This window comes from Coenobita brevimanus, chromosome 20 (genome assembly GCF_032717465.1).
Source record: "Coenobita brevimanus isolate Jiangsu-jjx chromosome 20, ASM3271746v2, whole genome shotgun sequence".
NCBI lineage: Eukaryota > Metazoa > Arthropoda > Malacostraca > Decapoda > Coenobitidae > Coenobita > Coenobita brevimanus.
Window position 1 is genome coordinate 992,501 of NC_136973.1, and position 25,513 is coordinate 1,018,013.

The following is a 25,513-nucleotide window of genomic DNA, read 5'->3' on the forward strand; positions in this document are numbered from 1 at the left end:
TTCGTGGCTTGAAGATGAGTCGAGCACTGATGGGTTCTGATGCATGGAGGATGTGGATGGGGTGGATGGGGATGGGGATGGGGATGAGAATGTGGATGGGGTATACAAAGTGGATGGAGTGGATAGGGATACATTGGATTATGGGTGAGCAGAACAGGGGGAAAGGAAGAGGCAGTGGATAGTGTTTCACGCGAAGAAGGTGGATGAGGATGGATAGTGGAGAGTGGATGGGGTGGATAGTTACAGCTAGAGAGTTATGGATACTGCTACGAGAATTCCAGATATCAAGAAGGAAAAAAATGTAGAGACTGGAAAAATTACATGTCTGGAAGGAGAGTTATAAACACTGGAAGGAATTATGGATACTAAAGGAGAGTTATAGATGCTGGAAGAGGATTAGCAGATACCAAAAGAATTACTACAGATGCTGAAAGGAGAGTTATAGAGGCTGGAAAAATTATAGGTCTTCAGGGAGAGTTATAAATACTCTAAGAAATAATAAATACTGGATGAAATTTATATATGGCTGAATTACTGATACCGAGAGAGACTGGAAAGGAACAGACTCTGGAAGGAGAGTTATAGGGGTCTGGATGCAGAGTTATAGATGGCCATGTTTCTTTGGGGCAAATTGGAAGACGGAGAGAATGATAGGTAAATAAAACACATCCAATAAATGATAATAGGAGGAAGTGGCAATGGATAATGAACGATAGGTGAAGGGGAAGGCAGAGAATGATAGAGGAAGCGGCAAGAGGGAATGAGAAGGGTAGAGTTATTGATGATTACAGATGAGAGGGAGAGGAAAAGAGAGAGGAGGGAGGAAGAGGAGACAAGATGATGAGGAGGAGAGGGGAGAGAGTAGAAAGGGAGAGAATGAGGGAAAGGGAGAAGGAAAGAGACGAAGGCGATGGGAGAAGAATTGAAGGAGAGGACTATAAATGAGAAGGGAGGGGGAGGGGAGGAGGTGGGAGGGAAAGGAAGAGAAAATGAAGAAGACAAAGGGTGCATAGAGATGGAGGAAGAAAGACGGAGATGAAAGGAAAAGAGAAGGTGGAAGAGGGAAAAGGAGGAAGAAAGGAGGAGGACAAACAGATAGGAGAAAATGAAGAGGAGACACTGCAGTAGGGGAGGAAAAAAGCAAAGGAAATGGAGATAAGAGAGAGAGATAGAAGATTGGAGAGGAAAGGAAGAGGATATGGAGAGAAGTACAAACGAGGAAAAAAGGGGGGAAGAGAGAAGAAGAGGAGGAGGCAGGAAGGAAAAAGCTACGAAGCGGGAGATACGTAAGTAAATAAAGGTGTGAGAAAGAAAAAAGATAACTGGGGAAAAGGAATAAACAAGAGAAAATGTACAGAGGAAAAACATGAAAAAAGACAAGGAAGAAGAGGGGAGACTGCTTGCGAGAGGGGAAACAGAGGACAAGTAAATAAAAGGGGTGAGAAAGGAAACAGAAAAGATAGCCAGAGACAAGGAACAAACACGAAGAACAAGCAAATAAACAGAAGCTGGGAAGAGGGAAGGATGACGAGAAGAGAAGGGAGAAACAAGAAATAGAGGCACATGAATAAAGAGAGGAAGGAGAGAAGATGATAAACGAGAGGAAAGAGGGGAAGAAGGGAATAAAAGGGCATAAGGGAAGGGGAGGAAGGAGAGAGAAAGAGAGAGAGGGAGAGAGAAAGGAGAGGATGATTAGAAGGGGAGACGGAACACAGACTAGGAACAAGAGTAAAGAAAGCAGGAGGAGAGGAAGAGAAACATGACGAGGAACAGAAACCAGGAGGAGGGCTGGAATGGAAAGGCTGGAATGGAAGGGCTGGAAGGGAGGGGCTGGAAGGGGAGGGCTGGAAGTAGGGGACTGGAAGGGGAGGGGCTAGTACCTGGACGGCAAAGATTTACCTGGGGAAGCCAAGCGGAAGAGGTCGTACATGGTTGTTTACAGCGAGTCTTCTCTTCTACACCTCTCCTCTCCTGTCTCTCTCTCCTCCTCTCCTCTATCCCCCTGTCTCTCTCTCCTCTCTTCCCCTGTCGCTCTCCTCTCCTCTCCTGTCTCTCTCCTTTCCTCAAAGTTCCTCTTCCCCTCTCCCTTCCCTCCTCTTCTCTTCTCTCCCATTTTCTCTCTTCTTTTACACCCTTCCTGTCTCTTCAACCTCTCTCTTCTTCCCTTCCTCTTCTCCTCCATACAACCCTCTCTCTTCTCCTTTCCCTCCTCCTCTCTCCACATCTTTCCCCTCCTTTCCTCCTCACTCCATCACATTGAAAGGATGAATAAGTTCCTTTGGATTCTGACATTCATCCAGATTACACGCTCCTATTCTCGTCGGTTAAGGAAGCTCCCTAACACCTCATTCTGAGCGATTTATTTTTGGACATGGATGGCAATTATCCCTTATACGTTATTTATGCAGAGTATGGCGATATTGGAAGGATTCATGTAACAGAGAACAGTAGGGTACACATGATAAATCGCTTAGGAAAAGGTGTTAGAGAGCTTCCTAAGACTATAAGGCTACTACGACACTCTCTAAGGGTTAAGCTGAGATCAAAACATACAATAGCAACCCCTTAACTAACATAGCTTATTCTTTATTGCGTTATTTCCATCTCCGCTCTCTCTCTCTCTCTCTCTCTCTCACTTTTATTGCTCTTAACCTCCATCCTTCCTTATTCCTACCATTTCCTCTCCACGTTCTTTTGCCTCCCTTCTCCCTTCCTCCATCCATCCCACCATTTTCTCTCCTTCCCTCGATTCTCTCTCCTCTCCTTTCCTCCCCTTCTCTCTTTTCATTCCACCATTTTCTCTCCACCATCCACACACCCCATCTTCCTCCCTAACTCCATGCTCTTTCCTCCACAATCCATCCAGCTCCCTCCTTCCCCCATCCCACCATTTTCTCTCCCCCTCCCTCCCTCCGTCCCTCCATTCCCTCTCTTTCCTCCGCCTCCGCCTCGCTCTTATGTACCAAATAAAAATCCACGGGCATCTCCTGATACGAAAATATGGCTGTCATTATCGGCTGGTGCCCAATAAGACGAGTGGGGGGCATCAGGGGCGCCGCACCCCCCACTCCCCCTTCTCCACCCCGCCTTACACCAACATTGATGCATTGATGACGGTCTCTTGCTCTCTTTTCTTCTCCCACTCTTCCTCTCTCTCTTTCCTCCTCTTTCTTACTTTTTCCTCCTCTCTCTTACTCCTTATCTTTCTTCTTTCCCCTCTCTTTCATACATCTTTCCTTTTTCTCTCCTCTTCCCCTCTCTTTCGTTCCTAGACTGACTTTTTCCTGTTCATCTCTTTCCCTTACTCTCCTCAACTTCACGTCTCTCTCTCTCTCTCTCTCTCTCTCTCTCTCTCTCTCTCTCTCGTACTTCCGTCCTTCGCACCCCATACTCCCCCTTCTCCTCCTCGTCTTTGCACCTCTTCCTCCTCCTCCTCTCTTCCTGGGGGAGCTGTGTGTGTGTGTGTGTGTGTGTGTGTGTGTGTGTGTGTGTGTGTGTGTGTGTGTGTGTGTGTGTGTGTGTGTGTGTGTGTGTGTGTGTGTGTGTGAAGATAACAAGAATGAAATGAACAATAAAGCATGTGAAAGACAGAGCTAATAGTCTTGCATTCTAATATATATATTTTTTCATATATTAGTAAAAAACGAATAATGTTAATGAGAATTTTAAGGTCCCACAAGCAGATCGAGTGGTGAGGAGAACACACACACACACACACACACACACACACACACACACACACACACACAAACCACGGATCACATCAGCAGTTTTTATGAATTGTAGGGCCTCACTCACACACAGCAGAGCACACCACACCACACACCAACACCACACCACAGCACACCACACCAAACCACGCCACACCACACACCACCACACACCCCCAGCCTCCTTGTAAATCCCAAACATGCCTCAAACGAATCAAAACATAAGACAGCCAAAGAAGGACGCGAGAAACTTGGCCGCGTTTAATTTCTCCCCATCTGAAAAGCCATAACTTCTCCTTAATAACTGTGTCATTTGTCTTAGCGCCCCCCTGTGCCAAGTTCCCTCCCTGGGCAGTACTCTAGGTGGTATAGGAAGCTTCGTTGCATCTTTTCTTAAGCGATTTATCCGTGGTAGTGTTCTAGGTGAGAGAGGTGACTTGGTGGACCTCTTATCGTATCGTACTCTCACAGTCGTTCTCTCTTTCTGGCCTTAGTTCTCTGGTGTTATTTGCTCTCTCTCTCTCTCTCTCTCTCTCTCTCTCTCTCTCTCTCTCTCTCTCTCTCCAGCCATGTGGAAGGCCATAACTTATCTTAATAACAGTGTCATTTATCTTGCTGCTGCCTCTGCCAAGTTTCCTCTCAGACTCAACCACCTCTCCCTGCTAGATGCTTCCCCCCCCCCCGTCTCTGTCTCTGTCTGTCTGTCTCTCTCTCTCTCTCTCTCTCTCTCTCGGATCAGAGTGGTGATTCCTTAAATACTACAACTTCCGTAATACATTCTTCGATAGGTTAAGTTTCTTCCTGTTAAATTCCCACGTTAATTTCCCGTGTTAAATTCCCTCGCTAATTCCCTGTTAAATTCCTATGTTAATTTCCCGTGTTAAATTCCCACGTTAATTTCCCGTGTTAATTTTCCACGTTAATTTCTCGTGTTAAATTCCCACGTTACTTTCCCGTGTTGTTTTCCCACGTCAATTTCCCTGTTAAATTCCCATGTTAATTTCCCGTGTTAAATTCCCTGTTAAATTCCCACGTTAATTTCCCGTGTTAAATTCCCGCGCTGATATGGCCGTGGAAGACGTGTTAAATTCCCGTGTTTTCATTGGCCAGGCGGATTCCATCAGGCTCAGGTCTCCGCCAATCACAGCACTTGGAGAAATTAATATCATGACGTCACTACTCCTTCCTCCATAAACCTGCCACGGAGGAGGAGAAGGAGGAAGAGAAGCGGAGAAGATGGTGGAAGAGAGGAAAGGAGGAAGGAGAAGAGGACAGGGAATAGAGGAAGATGGAGATGAAGAGGAAGAGTAGGAAGCGTGGAGATTGGAAAAATTGGGTGAGGAAGGGAAGAGATGGGGGGGACCTGAAGGAAGAGGAGTACGATGAGGAGGACAAAGAGGAAAACTGAAGGAACGGTGACGAGGAAGACAGGGTGTGGCTGGAGGGGGAGGGGGAAGAGGAGAAAGAGGAGGAGGACAAACAGGGAAGAGGGAAGATGTGGAGAGGGTGGTTAGCTCAAAGAAAGGGGAGAAGATGGGAGAGTAGTCTGCTGAAGAAAAGGAAGAGGGGAAGGAAAACGAAGAGTAGAGAGAGGGAAGTGGCTGTCTACTGCAGAGAAGGAGAGAGGAGGGGGAGGAGTTAAGGAGTAGGAGGGAAAGGAGATGAGGAGGTAGGAGGAGGAGGAAAAGGAACAGAGGGAGTAGGAAACACAGAGAACCTGGAGGGGAGAAAACGGGAGATGCGAGAGGGGTGGGGGGGCAAGAAAACGTCTAATTTAGTGGAAAAGGCAGGCTTCTCCGATCCTTTATCAAGAGCGGGTTTAAAATATGTGAGCTCCTTTGTTCTCTCCCCCTGACTGAAATATGAAGGTCTTGGGAGGCAGGGGGGCATTTGTCTTAGTAATGTGCGCTATTACAACCGGCGGAGGGGTGAGGGAGGGGGGGGCTTGCCTGGAAATATGATAATGGCCGCCCGGGAGAATGAGAGGGCTCGGGGCTAGGAAAATAACTCGAGCCCCATAAACAACTCGGCACTCTTGTTTTCCTCGCACGGCGCCCACAAGGAAAGTCAACACGAAGAAGAGGAGGGAGGGGGGAAACGGGGGCAAAAATAAATATCTTGCCCCCTGCCCCCCTCTCCTAAACAAGACCGGTGAGATAGGGATCAAATTCAATAAATATAGATCCAGAAAGAGGGAAGGAAGGAAGGAAGGAAAGAGAGGCGAGAGCTTTCCTTCGGTACAAATACAAAATGGAGGGGAGAGGGAGTCTGAGAACGAAGGAGGAGGAGGAGGAGGAGGAGGAGGAAAAGACAAAGGTTATGGGGAAGGAGGAGGCAAAATGGCGAATGCCGACTCAGAAGATATGAAGGGAAGAGAGGATGCGAAAATGGAGGAAAATTATGACCACAGAGGGAGGAGGAGGAGGAGAAGGAACTCGAAGAAGTCAGTAATGTCGAATAATAAAATAATAATAATAATAATAATAATAACCATAATAATAATGAACACTAGGAGTAGCAGAGGCTGGAAATGACATGTAAACAACGGACCGGAAGTAAACATCGCTAAGGTAAACAAACTCGGAAAAATAACAATAAAAACGCCACCCAACGGTAAACACATCAACATCCGCCGTCAGAGAGAGAGAGGGAGAGAGAGACGAAAGAGGGTGGGGGGGAACTAAGCAAAAATTTCGTAACCTCCCTCCCATCCGACCTACAGTACAGCATGTTTGACTCCATAAAATATCGTCTTCCATGTTTTCTCGCCTTGGGTCCGCGGCAATTTGCATACGTAAGAAATTTAATATCAATTCCGAGGAAGGGAAGGTTGAAAACAGAATCATATTACGGCCTGTGAGAAGGAACCGCTGAAAAATGTGAGCTTTCCCTCTTGTTTGTTGGCATAGGGAGCTTTACTGTTGAAATTTTCTGTTTCTCTCTCCCTCCCTCCCTCTCTCTCTCTCTCTCTCTCTCTCTCTCATAGGATCATTTTTTCCCAGCTGGCTTTGTGTTATTCCGCCTGATACTTGGGCCTTTAAAAGTCTCAAAATGTCGCTTCTGTTCTTGAGAGACGGCGAGATGGCGAGATGAGATGAAGCTTTGGTGGTGAGATGAGACTGCTGGTGAGATAAGTTGGCTGAAGAGATAAGAAATGGCTGATATAACTTTAAATGGCTGACAGTGGCTAACAGTAGTGGCTGACAACATATAAACAAACCCTCAGCTGACAATACACATGTTAATAGGAACGCGGAAATCAATAGCAAATATATTAGCTTTTTCTTGAAACTTCTTCCAGTTTCCATTTTCCCTAACCTCCTACTCTCTTCCTCTCTCTTCCTCCTCCTCCTCCTCCTCCTTCCCAGTTCCTCTGCATCTCCTCCTGTTCTCCTCCAGTTCCTTTGCAACTCCCCCATCTTTTCCTTCTGTTCCTCCCTCCTTCTCCCCCTCTCTGCTTTCTTTGCAACTCCTTCTCCTCTTCATTTCTCCTCTCTCTTCCTCCTCCTCTCATTCCTCATTCCCGACTCCCCACATTCTCCCTAACCTTCGACACTGGGATAAATTGTCCAGTACTTCGCATCTCTTCCTCTTCTTCTCTTCCCCTGCTCCTACTCTTCCTTCTTCTCCTCCTCCTCTTCCTTCTCCCCGACTCCTCACATTCACCACCAACCCTAGACTTGAAAGATAATTGCCCGGTTACTTCACACTCTCTTCTCTCCTCCTCCTCTTCAGTTCCTCTGCACCTCCTCTTCCTCCTGTCTCCTCTTCCTCTTTCCTCCCAACTCCTCACATTCGCCCTCACCCTCGCCTTGAAGGATAAATTGTCCAGGCCTCACCGTCGGCCGACATGAGCCAACTACTTAATTTCCCATTTTTGTCCAGGGCAAGATACCAATAAGCGGCGCAGAGACCCCACCACCTCCTCCTGCCACCAGAAATGGAGGAGGACGACTTGGAGGCCAGAGGGAAATGGAGGACTATAATTTCTCTTATTATATCATCATCATCATTAACTCCTACACCATCTCCTCCTTCCATAAAAAGCTGAGGAGAACGATATGGAGGACACTGACAAACGATGCATTGTTTTCTACCTTATTATCATTATTATTATTATTATTATTATTATTGTCCTCCTCCTCCTCTTCCTCCTTATTTTCATCATTATCATTATCATCATCATCATCATGTCTGTACGTTGATAAAACTAGCGGGATCAGAAAGTACAGGAAAAACTTAAGATAAAAACGATCGGATGAGATTTGATAATAATATGACGATTCAAGAACAAGGACACTGTATAAAAGAATCAGGCGAGAGTGAAAATAGAATAAACAAGAAATGCACATGGAATTCTACGGCTTGTTAATTCCCTCTGCGTTCGATATGGTGAATTTTGAAGACGAACGCAAAACTGGCCGTCGACGATGTATTCTTTTTGATCTTTATTTATCAAGTCGGTTTTAGCGCCCCCACGGCAACACCGTTAATTTGCGTTTTATTAACCTCAGCCAGACGATTTTACTCAGTTTACGAGATGCCCTCAGACAAACAGATAGAAAGACAGACAGACAGACAGATGGATAGGTAAGTAGATTGATAGAGACGCCATAAGAGTTAAATAAAATGAGTGAAACTGCTCAAGGTACGAACAAAATTAATCTCTTTTCTATAGCTTCCTCCTTCAGTCACCCCGTTTAACATAACATGACTCTATGTATGGGTCAGGAGGAGGAGGAGGAGGAGAAAGAAGAAGAGTAGGAGGAGGAAGAGGAAGAGTAGCAGGAGGAGAAGGAGGATCGGGAAGGAATTACTGTTCGTGCTTAAATCCATACACAAGAGATTGCAAAAATAAACACGAAATCTCCAGAATAAACACGAATACTAAGCTTCCTTCAGCCAGGTCCCTCTATCACCTCACTTACCATAACAATATGACTGTGTATCGGTCAGAGGCAAGAGGAGGGAAGGGCGTGTGTGTGTGCATCACTCCATTTACAACAGATGGCTAGAAGTGCATAAATTTCCGGGGATAAGAGCAAAACTTCCTATAACTTGCTTCTCTCCTTCACCCCGCTTACCAGTACATGTGTATGGATCAGAAGCCAGAGAAGGGAGTGTAGCAGTGTGGAATAAATCATTAACATATTGCAAAAACAGGTTCAAAAAGCCTAAAGATAAATGCAGAACTTCACATCTCACCAGCTTCCCACTCTCCCATACCCCGCTTACCATAACAAAATGATGTTTATATGGGTAGCAAGAGGAGGACAGGGAGTGTGTGTGTGTGTGTGTGTGTGTGTGTGTGTGTGTGTGTGTGTGTGTGTGTGTGTGTGTGTGTGTGTGTGTGTGTGTGTGTGTGTGTGTGTGTGTGTGTATCAATCCATTAACAACAGACTGCCCTCCCGTTATTCTCGCATGGTCAAGTGGGCCCTTTGAACCTCCCGCCGTCCTTGCTTCCGGCTCGTGATTGGTCGCTGATGGATGATGCTCAAGTCGGAAGCGGCGGTCGTCTGCAGGAGAGGCATAAGTTCCTTCCGACGACGCCGACGACGACATACACACACATATATACACACACACGGAGGACGTACACACACATATACACACAAGCGGGTCTCAATGGGCGTCCGTCCTTTTGCCTCCTGGGAAAAGATGAGGGTTGCTTGTGTGGGAGTGGAAGGAAAGGAAGAGAGGAAGACGAAGAGGAGGGAAAAGAAGAAGAGAGGAAAGAGGAAGAGGAGAAAGGGCAAGATGGGAGGGGAAAGATGATAGGTGAAGGAGAAAGAAGAGAGAACAGAGGAGAGATGAAGGATGCAAATGAGTGGAAAGGATGTAAAGAAAGGGAAAAAGGGAACAAGAAGAGGAGGGAAAAGAAGTTAAAAGGAGAGAGGAAAAGGAGAAAGGGGAAGACGGGAGGGAAAGAGGAGAGGCGAGGTGCAAGACTTGAGTGGGTGGAAAGGAAGAAAGAAGAGGAAGGATGGGAAAAGGAGAGGGGATGAAAATGACGAAGTGGGAAGGGAGGAGAGGGAAAGAAAAGAAGGAAAAAGGGGAAGGAGGAAGAAAATGTAAGATAAGAGAAAGAAAAGATGAGAAGGGGAGGAGGGCAGGAGAGTTGGGAAGAGGAGGGAAGAGCGAGAAAAATATTGGAGAGGTCATTGGCAAGGATAAGGGCGGGAGGGAAAGAAGGAGAAAAGGGATGGAGGAAAAACACAGGAGGGAGAAGAGAAGGTTAGGAGGAGGAGGAAAAGAAGGAGAAGAGGAACAGGGTAAAAAAGAGGACAGGAGAGGAGGAAAAGGAAGAAGGGGGAGGGCGGAGGTCGAGATGGAAGGGAGGGGGGACGAGGTGGAAGTGAGAGGGGACGAGATGGAAGAGAGGGGGGACGAGATGGAAGGGAGGGGGGACGAGATGGAACGATTTTTGTATAAATATTTTTGCAGGACTTCTGAGCTTTACAAATCTACAATATACTTTTTTCTTTCAATTTCTTTCGTCATATGGATTTTTTTTCTTTCATTTTTTCCTTTCCCCGTTTACCTGTGCGCGATTTTTTTTTTTATTTACCCAGATTTCAGGATTCCTCATTATCTCTATTTTTTCTTTAATTTTCTCTGTTTTGTCTTTATTTTCGGGAACAGATATACATACGCGGTGCTCTCTCTAAAAAAAATTCTTTGTTTTTGAGGATAACTCTTTGGCTGGCGAACACATTTCTTGGGCCGCTTCTATGGTGTGGCGTCTCGTTTCTTGGTTTGTGTAAAGACGCGAAAAAAACAAAAAAACAGAGAGAGAGAGAGAGAGAGAGAGAAATTTTAAACCCAATCCCTGAAGGTCTTTAATTAATTGATGATGGGAAGAGAGAGACAGGATATAGAAGAAATTTAATGGGAAAGATGAAGAGGGAGAGGAATATTTAAAGAGGAAAGGAGGAAGATAAGAGAGAATACTGACGATATGGTATAAGGAAGATGATGAGGGGGAGACAGACAGGATATGGGGGAAATTAAGGACCAGGGAAGTGCACTGAGGATGACTAGATGGGGGGAAGGGTGAGAGAGAACGTCTGTATATGAGACATGGGGGAGAGAAGAGGGAGGGAAAGTGGTGAGGATAAGGGGAGGGGGAAGTGGAGTAAAGGGGGACAAGGGGAGGGGAAAAATAGGAGTGGAGGGAAGGGGGAAGTGGAGCGAGGGATGGAATTGGAGCAATGGGGGATAACGGGAGGGGAAAAAGAGGAGTGGCTGGAGAGAGACAGGCAGAAGAGACATAGGCGGGGGGAGAAGAGAAGTGGGGTGAGAGTAGTGATGATGGGTGGAAGGAGGACAGAGAGGGGGTGGAGGCCAGGGGGGGGGAAGGAGGCATGAACGGAGGGGGAAGAAGAGGAGAGGAGGTTCAGATAGGAAATAGAGGAAATGAAGAGGGTGCTGAGAGTTGGAAATGATGGGTGAAAGAAGGATAGAAAGGAGGCGAGGGAGGGAGATGGATAGGGAGGATGGGGAGGGTGAGGGGGGGTCAGGGGGGATGAGGGGGGCCTGTATTAATTACCCTACACCCACCCTCGCCCGGACACTCGCTTCGTTACACAGGCTCAAGGAGGAAGAGAAGGGGGGAAGGGGCAGGGAGAGAGAGAGAGAGAGAGAGAGAGAGAGAGAGAGAGAGAGAGAGAGAGAGAGAATTATCACACCCTGGCTCCCCTACTCTCTCAGCTGAATAAAATCGTCTGAATGAAGCTGGATGATAATACCAGATTTGTCCCGGTCATGAGAGGGTTAGTGTATACCCGAATATATAATTAAGATGATACTGATAGAGAGAGGAAAAGAGAGAGAGAGAGAAGAGAGTATACGAAAAGAAAGAATACGAAGGATACACAAAAAGAGAATGAAGAGGGATAAATAGAAAAATACTAGAGAGTTAAAGAGAGCGACCAAAAAAAGAAAAGAGGTGAAGAGAGAAAGTATTGAAGCCAGTAGGACAGAGAATGCGACATTAAATAGAAAAAGAGGGAGAGTAAGATGGAGAGGGGAAAAGAGGAACGAAAAGATATGCGAAGAAAGTATTAAAGAAAGTAAGATAGAGGGGACAAATGAAGAAAGAAAAGAGATGATTAGAGAGAGTAAGACAGACAGCAAAAGAAAAAAAGAGAGATAAAATATTAGAGAGAGTAAGCAAGAGGGTGAGAGAGGCGGAGGTTTGAGGAGGGTATGAATGATTCTTAATGAGACGTGGCGGACAGACAGGGTGAGACGGACTGTGAGAGACTGGCATTTACAACCTCATCTGTCTGTCTGTCTGTGACTGTATATACGCATGTCTGTCTGCCTGTCTGTCTCTATGTATGTATGTACGTATTTATGTCTATGTCTGTATATGTGCAAAATAATCGTAGAGATGGATTTGGAATGTTGAGGTCTCCGGATATATATAAAAACATACATATACGCACACATATACTCTTATATTTATTTATCTAAATATAATTAAGCCCTTCTCTATGTTTATCTTTCTATTTATCTATCTATCTATCTATCTGTTCATCTATCTCATCCTCTTTTTACTCTGAAAGATGTGCTGATCTGCTGTATGCTACTATATTTTCTTACAGCATATAATTACTTTAGTCCATTCCTTTATCTTGGCCAAAAATTGTCATCCCTCGAATTCTGAGTAACAATATAGTAACACTAATATATAAAGCTAGTCACGAAGAGGTGCTGTAGAGAGGATGTAGAGTCATGTAGAGTCACAGTATTATCTATTTCAGCCACTGAACTTCGGGAAATAAGCGGCAAAGGGATGAAAATATGGGCCAAGTTGAAGTGAACAAACTGTATATTTTTCAACCAAGCCCCCCCACATTCCAGACCCACCGCCACTTCATTTGCCGCATATCTCCATTATACTAAAAACGTTCAACTTAATAAACGACTTCAGACGTAATACCCGCGCAAGTTTAATTTCAAAAGTAATTGCATTTGTTCATTTCCTGGCAGATGGCAAATTTATCACTAATGCAGTATGACAAGGGTGACGGTGGGGTAGTGAGGTGTGTGATGCGTTCCCCCTCCTCGCTTCACCCTGATTCCCACTCACCCTAGCATTCTCCAAGCTCACCCTAACGTTCTCATTGCCTTATCCTCTATCCCAGCTTCACCCTAGTATTCTAATAGCCTCATACTGATTCCTAGCCTCACCCTAGCATTCTCCCAGCCTCATCCTCACTCTCAGTCTCATTCTATCCCCAAGTTCACCCTAGTTTAGTCTTCTTCCAGTAACATCTTAGCATCAGCCTCACCCTAGCGCTCTCTCTCCACCTCACTCCTCTCCTGTCCACTCATTTCTATCCCTTCTCCTCCCCTATCACCTTTACCCCCCATCACCCCTGTCCCCTCTCAACCTCCCTCTTTTCCCTCTCACCTAGCGCCTCTCCTCTCACCTCTCCCCCTCCCTTCTCCCTCTTCTCTCCCTCCATCTACGGGTGCAGCTGTGAGCCTGGAGGTATTAAGGTGGAAATAATAATGGAGTCATCAGGATTATTAGCCGGTGGGGCAGACGGTGACAAGAGCCCTCTCTGGGGACCTGGGGAGGAAGGGGAAGGGGAAGGAGAGGTAGGGGAAGGAGGGGAGAGAGAGAGAGATAGGGGAAGGAGGAAAGGGGGAGAAGCAGGGGAAAGGGAGAGGAGAAGAGGTAGGGAAAGGACAGGAGGGAGAGAGGAGGGAAAGGTGGAAACATGGAAGGGAGGGTGGAGAGATGGCGAAACAGGCAGGGAGAGATGAAGAGAAGGTGGAGAAAAGTGAGGAAGGTGAGGGGAGAAGAGAAAGAGAGGTGGACAGGTAGGGAAAGGAAGAGGGGGAGAGATAAGGGAAGAGAGAGACAGGGATGGGAAAGTGGAAAGATGGAGAAACAGATGCAGGGATAGGTGGAAAGGCAGAAGGTGAAGACGGGATGAGGAAGGTGAATGGGAGGGGGAACAGAGTTTGAGAGAGGAGGAGAGGTGAAGAGGAAGAAGGAAGAGACAGGGAAGGAGATCTGAGAGATAGGGAGGCAGAAGAGTGGAAAAAGGGAAAGAGAGAGAGAGAAAGAGAGGAAGAAGAGAGAGGAGAAAGGGAAGTAGAGGTAGGAGGGGGAAAAAAAAAGTAACAAAGGAGAGGAAACCAGAAGAAAGAATGTAATAAGAAAATAAATTCGGAAGCAAAATAGAAGCTGAAGATAGAGAGGACGTAAGAAGGAAAGTATGAAAAGAGTAGGAAAAATAACGTGGGGGGAAAAGGATGGAAACAAAGAAAGTAGGAAAGGAAAAAGTAGAGAAAATAGAGGAAATATAAAAGACAAGGAAACTACCAGGAAAAAATAACAAAGAACAGACAAAGGGGAAACAGGAAAGCAGAAAGGGAACAGGAAAATATTGTAATGAAGAGGGGATATTGAAGAACGAGATGAATTTAAAAAAGCTTAAGGAAAGAAGAATAAAATCAATTTAACATGAAAAAGTGAGGAGTATGCAAGAAACAATCACAAGAAAGGGAAAGAGGGTGAGAGGAATGAAAGAGGAGGAAAAATGGATTAATGGAGGAAGGAAGCGGGAGAGGGAAAGTGAATGATTGATGGATTGATGAAAGAAGTGAGAGAGGAAAAGAATAGAGGATCGAGAAACCAGAAAAATGAAAAAGGGATGAAGAGAAATGAGAGAGAGAGAGAGAGAGAGAGAGAGAGGAAGGTAACTTTGATTGACAGGCATTAAAGCTAGGATGGCGAATGTTTAAAGTGGAATAAGCAGAATGGCTCAGTACGGCTGCTATGTATTATTAACTGACTGGGGACACGTGGGGAGGGGGAGGAAAGGTTGGGGAGGTTAGAGGAGGGGGAGGGAAGGTTAGAGGAGGGAGAGGGAAGGTTAGAGGAAGGGAAGACGAAGTTTGAGGAATGGAAAGGGGAGGGAAGGTTAGAGGAGGGGAAGAAAGGGAGGAGCAATGAAGATGGGGGTTGAAGAGGTTAAGGGGAAGGGAGAGGGGGAGGGAAGGTTATGGAGAAGAGGGAGGGAAGATTGGGGATTGGGGTTTGGGAGACTGGAGGAGGGAAGAGAAGGAGAGAAGGTTGGGGGAGGTGGGAGGGGGAAATGAAGTCGAGTGGGGAGAGGGAAGGTTAGAAGAGAGGAGGGGGAGAGGAAAGAGAGTGAGGTTGGGGAGGTTAGAGGAGAAGGAGGGAGAAAGAAAAGCTGAGGGAGGGGGGGAGAATGTTAGAGGGGGGGTGAGGGGGGGTTGGAGAGGTCAGAGAGGTGAAGGGGGGGGCTAGAGAGGGGGGGGCAGAAGAGGAGGAGGAGTACTGGTGCCGCGATTGAGTATTTTAAATTAAATAATCGCCTTACTCAAGCTTATCTCCCAGAGGACCTTTTTCACCCCATTCTTTTCTTTCGGTAAACAGATGAGGGAGGGGCACGGGCGGGGACAGGGAAGGGTGTGTGGGGGGCTGAGGGGTGTGGGGGGGCCCTTCGGACATTACTATAGCAGCCTCCCAGATTATACTAATGTTGCAAAGTCAATCCTGAGCTGAGAGCCGCTGCAACACGTGGATGCAAAACACTAGCTTGAGCCCGAGGGAGGCTAATGGAGGCCCAGTCGGACTTATGACGCAGAAATACACAGATTTGCGTGTTAATTTTCTCCTTTTTCTCCGTCCCCGGCTAACAAAAGGCCCCTGGGGGATGGAGGGAGTGGGCCAGAGGAGGGTATGTAATCGATTTTCATTTCTCCTGGATGTTTTGCCCTCTGGAAAATGACTGCCATTGAGACTCGAAGGTATTTCCATAAGAAGGCCGTAGGACCCAGACGTGCCGGCTCCCTATGGGGATTCGCGACACTGATTTGGAATTCAATCATCCGAGGTTCATGTGTCAAATCCATAAAAATGCGATCAAATCCCCCTCGCTGATCGTTCCGTCCCGGCCCACCGCTGGGGAATTCGCTCTCACTCACTCTCTCACTCCCCCCTTCTCTCTCTCTCTCCTTTTCTCCCACTCACTCACTCTTTCCATTTTTTTCTTACCTCACCTTTTTCGTGCTCCTTTCCCTCCTACATTCCTTCTCTCATTTCATCACTCAGTCATATTCTGCTCTCTCTCTCTCTCTCTCTCTCTCTCTCTCTCTCACTCACACACACACACACACACACATTTTTTTCACACCACTCCTTCTCTTCTGCTGCTACATACTTCTGCAAGTTTTTCCACTCTGCATGGCTTTCCTTCTTGCATATTCCTGTCAACTAGGACTGGGCAGCTTTTAAATCGGAGCTGCGTACTAGAACCATCCTAGTATACTGAAGTTATCCTCTTAGACTACTAGAAGGGTGCCACATACTTGAATTCCAGCCTTGATCTCTTCCTAAATTATATTCATGATCCTGTCGTGTTTGTGTTGCGAACTATCAAAACTCGAAGGTATAAAATGAATCAGATCTTCAAAAACCAAGGCTAAATATTTTCTCAGGTGACCCATACAAAATATCTAACATACACCTTTTCCCTTACGAATTAAAACAGCGTGGAATATGTTGTGTTTAATCATCCTTTGACCTGAAATTTCCATGACCCCGTTTTTCTGTGTTACATGGTGATCTTTCTCATTTTTTCCTACCGGATTGTGTGTGTGTGTGTGTGTGTGTGTGTGTGTGTGTGTGTGTGTGTGTGTGTGTGTGTGTGTGTGTGTGTGTGTGTGTGTGTGTGTGTGTGTGTGTGTGTGTGTGTGTGCTGTATCCCTTTCTCATTTCATTTTCTTGTCTTTCCTTCCTCTCTCTCTCTCTCTCTCTCCCTCTCTCTCTTTCCTCTTCTCCTTCCTGTCAATCTGCACGTGGCCGGGGTAAGAGGGATGGAGGAACAATTAGGTTATATACAGAATGAGACACATCTTTCTCCCCCTTCTATATATTTCTTCCTTCTTCTCCTCTCCTGTCCCTCCATCCCTTATCTCATATTTTTCCTCCCTCCATTCTCTCCATCTTCTCAACTATCCTCCTCCTTTTTTTTCTCTCTCTTCCTCCCCTTCCCTCAATCTCTCTCCCGTCCCTCCCTCCTTTTCTCTCTCCCTCTCTCCCTCCTGTCTCTACACGTGACTAGAGTGTTAAGTAGAGGGTGAGACAGGGTATGGACAAAGAGACAGATCTTTCTATACCTTCCCTTCTTTTCCTCCACCTCTGCCTCTTTTCTCTCCCTCCTGTCTGTCTGTCTGTCTGATTCTCCTTCCTTCTCCCTCCCTCGCTCACCTTCTTCTGTCTATCTGTCTATCTCTCGTTTCTTCTCCCTCCCGTTCGGCCTTTTTCCGTACCTTCTATTCTACCATTCCTGCTTTTCCCTCCCGCCCCTTTTCTTTCTCCCTTCCTCCTGTCTCTCCCTCCTGTCTCTCTGCACGTGACCGGGGTGCAAGGAGGGACGGAGGGATAGACAGGTTATGGACAGCACGAAAGACAGATGGTCCGACCGATGACGCATATAAATAACAAGCCAGTGAGGGGGAAAAAATTGGACGGGGGAAAAGGGGAGCTGAGGGCTAGGGGAAAAACAGCCGCCTTAGGGGAAAAACAAGGGGATGAGGGAAAATATGTGATGAAGAAAGAGCGTGTAGGTGGGGGAATACTGACGATGATGATGATGATGATGAAGAGAGCAACGACGACGGTGATGATGATGATGATGAAGATGACGAGAACGACGACGACCACGATGATGATGATGATGATGATGAATGTAGGTGAGTGGTATTTATTAGCAAACTGATACGGTACTTAACGCGTCATTGTGAGTAACGTGTAAGGATGCTGGTATTATCCGATTATCAAGGAGTAACCTGGTATTTTGTGAGTAATAGTGGTAATACAAGAGTAACTGCGAATGTGGGTAACTGTGGATACTCTGGTAATCTTCAACAAATGTGTGTGTGTGTGTGTGTGTGTGTGTGTGTGTGTGTGTGTGTGTGTGTGTGTGTGTGTGTGTGTGTGTGTGTGTGTGTGTGTGTGCAGTAAATACGAGAATGCTAAGATACAATACTCAAAACAAATCGCAAAGGCAATGACGTAACGAACACTACCCCACACCGATCACGACATACGAGGGGCAGGGAATACGTGGTCGTACCTATGATAAAAGGTGCTTAGATCCCGGTGTGCATTATTCCATTTTTCAAGCATTATCCAGTCACTTCGTTGAGAATTCACCGAAAATGCATTGTTGATGAATACCATTAAGAGGGCCGCACTATCTAAAAATGTATATTCATCGTGCGTTTTGTTCCAAGGTTGGCGCAGACTGGGGTGATGGGGAGTGTGGGGGAAGCGGGGGGAGTGGGAGAGTGTGTGGGAGTGTGGGGGAGTGGTGGGAGGAGTGGGGGAGATAGGGTGTTGAAGTGGGGGATGGGTAGACGTGGTGAGTGGGTGGGTGGTGGTTGGAGGGACGAGGGGAGGATTTTGGGGTGTGTGTGATGTGGAATAAGGGGGAATTGAGTGGGGTATGGGTGGGGAGCTGAGTGGGGATTGGTAGAGGAGGTAAGAGGGTGATGAGGGTGTTAGGTGGGTGGGGTAGGGAGGCTGAAGGGTTAGGGGTGAGGAAGATCAGTGGGCGCGGGTGGGTGGATGGTCATGAGGTGGGGTGGGGGGAAATAGGTGGGGTGGGGGGAAATAGGTGAGAAGGGATGGTCAGGAGGTGGAGTGAAGTGGGGGGGAATGGGTGTGAGGGGGAGGGCGTTGGGTGGGTGTGAAATTCCAGAGACTTACCATCCCCTCGCTTCAGTGGCAATTGACTTGAATTAGGGCATTCTTCCGCAAGCGCTGAATTCTAATGCTCGTGATGAATAAGCATAACAATACGGTTTAGCGGAAATGAGAACCGGACGCTGCTGCTTTGATTACCGGCCTCGTCTCGTCAGTCTTCAAGCGTTCTTTTTTAATTACGTTCAGGTAGGAAGGTCATGTTTTCTCCCCCGTATTTAGTGGGCGCGTAACACCTATTCGTTGGTGACTTATTATAGGTTCATTTCGTTAGTCTTCATTTCTTTAGCGACTTCTTACATCACTCGTCTCGTCAGTCTTCAAGCGTTCTCTTGTAATTACGTTCAGGTAGGCAGGTCATGTTTTCTCCCCCGTATTTAGAGAGCGTGTAACACCTGATAATTATAAGGTGATCTTTCTTTTTTAATTTCCTTCAGGTGCGGGGATTACCTGTGTTTTCGGTCCTGCCTATTTTTTTTTTTTTTTACATAAGGAAAAAATAAAATGCATTGTAAGGCCGCGTTGCAGTCTGTAGTTTTTTTTTTTTTTTCATTTTCTCCTGGTTTAATTTCACTCACTATAAACTCAATATTGGTCATTTCAGGGATCGCGTTTTTATTTCTGGGTATGTTACTTTCTACTCCACCCACTCCCCTGCCCATACCCTCATCCTCTACATCCCTATAGCCATTTCACCCCCACAAACCCTCATTTATACATCCACACCTCGAAACCTACCCTAACCCCCCACCCCACCCTACCTACCACTACACCCCCGTTCTACACCTGCCCTCACTCACACCTGACACACCTCCCCATCAACCTGCAATTAATGTGACTCTCTGAATAAGTTCCAAGGGATAAAAATACAGAATCCTTTCCAACTGTATAGATGTAGGGGAATGGATGGACATATAGACAGAAAGGTATAAACAGAAAGATAAAAAGATGTAGACAGGTTCACTGAGAGAGTAAACGAAGGAAAAAGATAGGCAAACAGAAAAGATGAATGAAAACAAATACATGCATGATGAACACACAATAATCTTTCACATCCGTCTTCAGTTATTTTGATAATTTTTAGTTCCTTTTCTTCAGCCACCAAAAAAGAACACCTTATCGCCTAATGCACACTCACCCTGTGCTTAGATCTCCATTTCCCTCCCTTACCTCTCCTCCATCTCATCCCTCTCCTCCTCCTCTCTCCTGATGGTCGTAGCAAGGGAGGGGGAGAGGGTCGGGAGGTGGGGGAAGATGGGGGAAGGAGGGAGAGGTGGTGGGGAGGGAAGGGGAGGAGCAAGATGGCGACGAGAGAGAGTCCAGTCGAGGGTCTCCAAGGTACCTTATTTTTCCCCTGGACTCACACCCCTCTGGCAGTCCTCCCTCCTCCCCCCCATCGCCTCTGACCCTCCGCCTCTCCCAAGGGTCGAATTTTACTGACGAATAAATGCCGGAGGGTTGATTATAGATGTCCTAATGCGAGAATTGTGGACACCCAAGGGGACGAGATGGGGCCCCGGGTTAGAGCACTCGGTGTAGCAGTCGTGGCAAGCTAGCGTCTCTCTCCTGGCTGACAGACCTAAGAGTCCCAGACCTTGCAAGACTGTCTGCGGTCTACCTCGGCCTGCTGGCAAGATGGCCCATTACAACATTTTACGGCCGCCATTTCGCCAATAAAGGTGGGCAGTGGGCGAACCTGAGGGACCCTGAACCCCACCTAGCGGCCGGGACACGAAACAGAATGAAGAAGAGGGGAGACATTTTTCACGTCGGCCTCTGATCGCCACTAAAGCTGACCAGTGGGAAATATCCGGGAGGGGGCGGCACTGCATCCAATCTCATTCCTTGAAGCAGCAAATGTTCTGATCCTCTTTTATTGCATTTGAAGGAGATCTCGCGGGTCCTTAAAAGAGTACGACTGGCCAAACAAACCTGTGTGTGTGTGTGTGTGTGTGTGTGTGTGTGTGTGTGTGTGTGTGTGTGTGTGTGTTCTAGGCTATACTTCACTCAAAATATTTACGTTTTGAAAAGGAACGACGATAGACGGCGATGTTTTGTTACCCATACACCCATTTCTGTAACTTTTAATCTTGATAAACACACAATTTTAGATATACCTGGAAAACGAAGGCATTATGACATCCATACTCCTCATTTCATAACATTCCATTTTGAAAAGATATTTGAATGCGGGTGGTGTTTTGATATCAGTGCCTCCATTATGATAACATTTTGAAAACATTAACAGTTTGAAATGTTTGAAAGAGAGAGGTATTTTGATATGAAAAATCTGGTGTGTGTAAATGAAAAAGGAGTTCAGATATAAATGTTCCCTCCCCGATAATTTTGGGGATTTTAACGGCATTGAAGTTTTTAAAAGTACCGCTGAAAGAGAGAATGGTTTGAGAATTATGCCTCTATATTCTTTTCCTTTATTACATGTTGGGATTTTTTTGTTTTGTTTTTTGAATAAGAAATAGCGAGCTCTTTACGATCGAGAAAATGCGACAGTGCTCATGAGAGGATGAATGGAGATAATATTAAAACTGAGGCTCCTATGACTCACCCTTGGCTTAACAAAATCGTCTGGTGAGAGAGAGAGAGAGAGAGAGAGAGAGAGAGAGAGAAACATTATCAATCTCAGGGTCCTACAACATAACTCACTCTTAACTAAAATAATATCATCTTTTTTTTTTCTAATTCATTAAACACTAGTAATAACACAGACACGAAAGTTTATATAGACACTTAACACATAAATCTGGCTATTAAATAAAAATGTAAATAAATAAATAAGGTAGAGACTATAACGAATAATTAAATATAACGTAGAGGCAAACAAAGGTAAATACTAAAAGAAATATATAAATAGGTAAATAATTGTACAGGTATAATCACAGGTGGAGGCTAAAGGTGGGCTGGTGCTGACGACCTCTCTGCTATCCCTTGAGTGTGACCTCGTTTGGTTCACACACACACACACACACACACACACACACACACACACACACACACACACACACAACCCCACCTCTCTTTCTCTCTCTCTCTCTCTCTCTCACTATCCGGAGTTCCAGCGGTTCCAGTAACACACACTTCCAGGGAGCAGCATGTATGTCCTTCCTCAAATCAATCCATGGACATCAATGGACATCACCACAGTCAACGATTACAAGATGTCTGTATTCCGACGTTCGCGGGGAAATAGGCACAGGCGTTTTCATCCCTACTCATCAACAACCTGTCCCTCCTATCCATTCCCAGATGAACGCGAAAAAATGCACAAAAAATACCTTCAATCTTTTTCTTCATCAACGACTTATCTGTTATATATTTTTATCCACAAACGCAATCTCCACGCCAAATTCCCTTGATAGGAGCTGACCCCTTAGCTATATGTCCCTACTCATTAACAACCTCCATCACACTACTGGACGCGTGGAGAAGGTTGCCCTTTCCTGAGAAATTCAACATGAGAGTCAGAGTCAAGACCCGATCATTTATAATTCTTATATCCTCCTGGTATTTTAATTTCTATTTTTACTATTCAGAAAAAATCCACCTATCAAAAAAAATAAGCGTGATCTTCGTGCCATATAAATTTCAGGGACGGATCTCTTCACATTTTCCTCTGTAAATCAATACTATTATATACTTCTAAAATATCTCCCACCATTTCTGTCCCTACTCAGGAAAAAACCGCCCAAGAAAAGCCGAAAAAAATACTCCAACGAAATCTGCGCCGAGTTCCGTGGTAGAAACGTAATCATCCTTTTATTTATTAATGTAGTTTTCTTCTCATCATGGACTCCTCCCTTATTATAAAGTCTATCAAAATACCCCCAAGAATTCTGTCCCTCCTCAAGAACGAACTAGCAAAGAAAAATCCCAAGATGTACGTAATTTGGGGGGGGAATTCGGTGGATGAAAGGAGACTTGTCCACATCTTTTTCCTTAATTCACTAACGATTCCCCCATTATCTTTTAATTTCCATCAAAACATCCCCCCAGAATTTATGTCCCTCCTCAAGAAAGAACCAGCAAAGGAAAATCCCAACATGAGCGTAATCTTTGGGCGGAATTCGGTGGATGGAAGGGGAGCGTCCGGAGGGGCCCCAAGCCTCTTCGGGTAATGGCCATTCTTCCCACATTCGGCGACGGTCCATCCTCGCCTCTTTGCCCCACTGGTCAACCTGAGACCCATTTCGGACCGTTTCAGACCATTTCATCGAGGTCCGGACGCCGCTCTCATCCGGCTGAAACAGTGCATCTGAAGTGGAAACTGATTTCGCTATTAAGGCTTTCTGGGAGAGGGCCGATATTGCGCTGCTCCTCTTTCTGGCCTACAGCAAAGGACATGGTCAACCCTTTTGGTGTGTGTGTGTGTGTGTGTGTGTGTGTGTGTGTGTGTGTGTGTGTGTGTGTGTGTGTGTGTGTGTGTGTGTGTGTGTGTGTGTGTGTGTGTGTGTGTGTGTGTGTGTGTGTGTGTGTGTGTGTGTGTGTGTGTGTGTGTGTGTGTGTGTGTGTGTGTGTGTGTGTGTGTGTGTGTGTGTGTGTGTGTGTGTGTGTGCTCACGGCTGTTTCCTCTCGCTGTCTTTCTTCCTCACTCAGTCATACTGTGTGTGTGTGTGTGTGTGTGTGTGTGTGTGTGTGTGTGTGTGTGTGTGTGTGTGTGTGTGTGTGTGTGTGTGTGTGCACCCGCGAGTGCTTTGCTCCCTGCTTGCTTGTGTCCATGGCCTAACCCCTCCCCCCTCCCCCCCCTCTCTCTCTCTCACCGCCTTTAATTCTTCCTCCATTTCCCTGCCTTTCTCGCATCTTCTCATCTACCACCTAACCCCTTATCACACCATGCCTAATACTTCTCAAGCTTATTTTTGCATCATCATCATCATCATCATCATCACTAAAACTCACCTGCCACTTCAATAAATGTGGGATATGGTAACAAGAAAAAAGTTAAAATTAAACCTATCATCAGAATAATGAGTGAAAGAATGTGCCCAGTCAAATTCCCTCATCATTCAAGTCAACAAAATCCTCAGAATCCATTTTTGCATTTTCGGGAAACTTAGATTAAAAACTGATTGATTATTTGGTAAGTAAAATAGAAAATAACAGCACATGGAGAGTGAAATGTATATAGAAAGAGCCATAGAAGTGAATACGTAAACAGAACCATAGATGATTAGCACACACACACACACACACACACACAGATAGATAGATAGACAGATAGGCAGATATAGATATGTATAAAGCCAATTCTTCGTAAGACCTAAACTGCGAGCTTCGGTTTGGCTTTTTTCGTTTTTCGTTTTTTTTTTGAGAGAGAACGTCAAATATCAGAGAGGAATTCCAGCGCAGCCCCAACAATAATATTTCTATGCATGTTAAACTAGAGAGACGTAACCCCATCCCCTCGCTCCACCCTCTCTGTCTCTCCCTTTTCCTATCCTCCCTTTTCTTCTCCCTATCCCTTCCTTCTTCCCCCTCCCTATACTCTCTTATCCCCTCCCTATTCCCATTTTTCCTTTCCCTATATCCTCATTTCTTTCCTCTCACCATCATCTTTTCCTCCTTTTTATCATTCCCCTTTCCTCTCCTATCCTCGTCTTCTCTGAACACCTTTCATATCCATTTTCCTCCACTCATTCTTCTTCCTCCTCACTCCCTCCCCTCATCATCTCCTCTCTTCCTCACCCTCCATCCTCCATCACAACCCTTTTCTCTCCCCTACTTCCCTCCCCTCATCTACTCCATTCTCTCCTACACTCCCTTCCTCCTATCTCCTCTTCTTCTCACCTCACTTTCCCCTATTGCCTCCTCCTCTTCATTCCCTTTTCCCTCCCACATTCTACTTCCATCAGCCTCTTTTCCTCGCTCCAGCTCTTCTTCTCGCCTCTTCTCCTCCCCCCTTTTTCCCTCCCCATCCCTCCTACTGTCCCCTCACTCCCCCTCCCCCTCTCCATTATATTCCTCTTTCCCCTCATCCTCATCCCCATTCCTTCCTTTCCTTCTCACCTTTTGCCTTCGTCACCTGCATCCCCCCCTTTTCACTCACCTTTATTCTCTCTCTCTCTCTCCCCCTCCCTCTCTCACATCCCATCCCTTCACTCCCCTTTCTTCTTACCTCTCTTTCCCCTCCCCTTCCACCCTCCATTTTCCCCTCTCACCCCTTCTCTTCCCCCTTTCCCCTCCCCTCTCTCCCCTACCGGCGTCCACTTCTAACCTCTCTTTCCCCTCCCTTTCCTCCATCCCTCTGTTTTCCCCTCTCACCCCTCCTCTTCCCCCTTTCCCCTCTCTCTCCCCTCCCGGCGTCCCCTCTTTCCAATAAAATCTGTTAGTCATATACGCATTTATTTTTGGTTATACTCGCATGAGACCGTATATATGCATTTTTTTTTTTATTTGCGGGTGTGCTTTCAAAAATATATATGGAGGGCAATATGGAAAAACTGTTATCTTGCTCTGCCAAATCTATAAATGAATGTCCGTGTGGGCAATCATAGAACAAAGCTTAGAGGGCAAGAGTGGCTCTATATGTGACGTTATGAAACCCAGCCGACAGACAGATTTCAGATGGTTTCGATGTGACGTCATGAAATTCAGATGATAAATAATAAACTCTGGCTTTAATCTGAAGTTATGAAATACAGCCAACAGGTGGATTTTCACTGGTTTCATTTTTACGTTATGAAATGCAGGATGAAAAAATAGGCATCATATTTTTCGCTGCTAAATAAAATAAAAAAAAATTAGATTGGGTTTCATTTTTATGCCATGAAATGAAGAACGCGAAAAACTGACAATTTTTGCGTTATGAAATACAGAAAAACAAAAAATACTTCAATGTTAAGTTATGAAATGCAGGCCAAACACTTTTCACGAGGCTTAATATATACCTTATGAAATGCAAGAGAGACTAGTGGCTTGATTTTCACGTGTTGATATGAAAGCATCAAATATTTCCCTGGCAGACTGGGTAATAATAATAATAATAATAATAATAATAATAATAATAATAACAAAAACAGTCAGCCCCCTA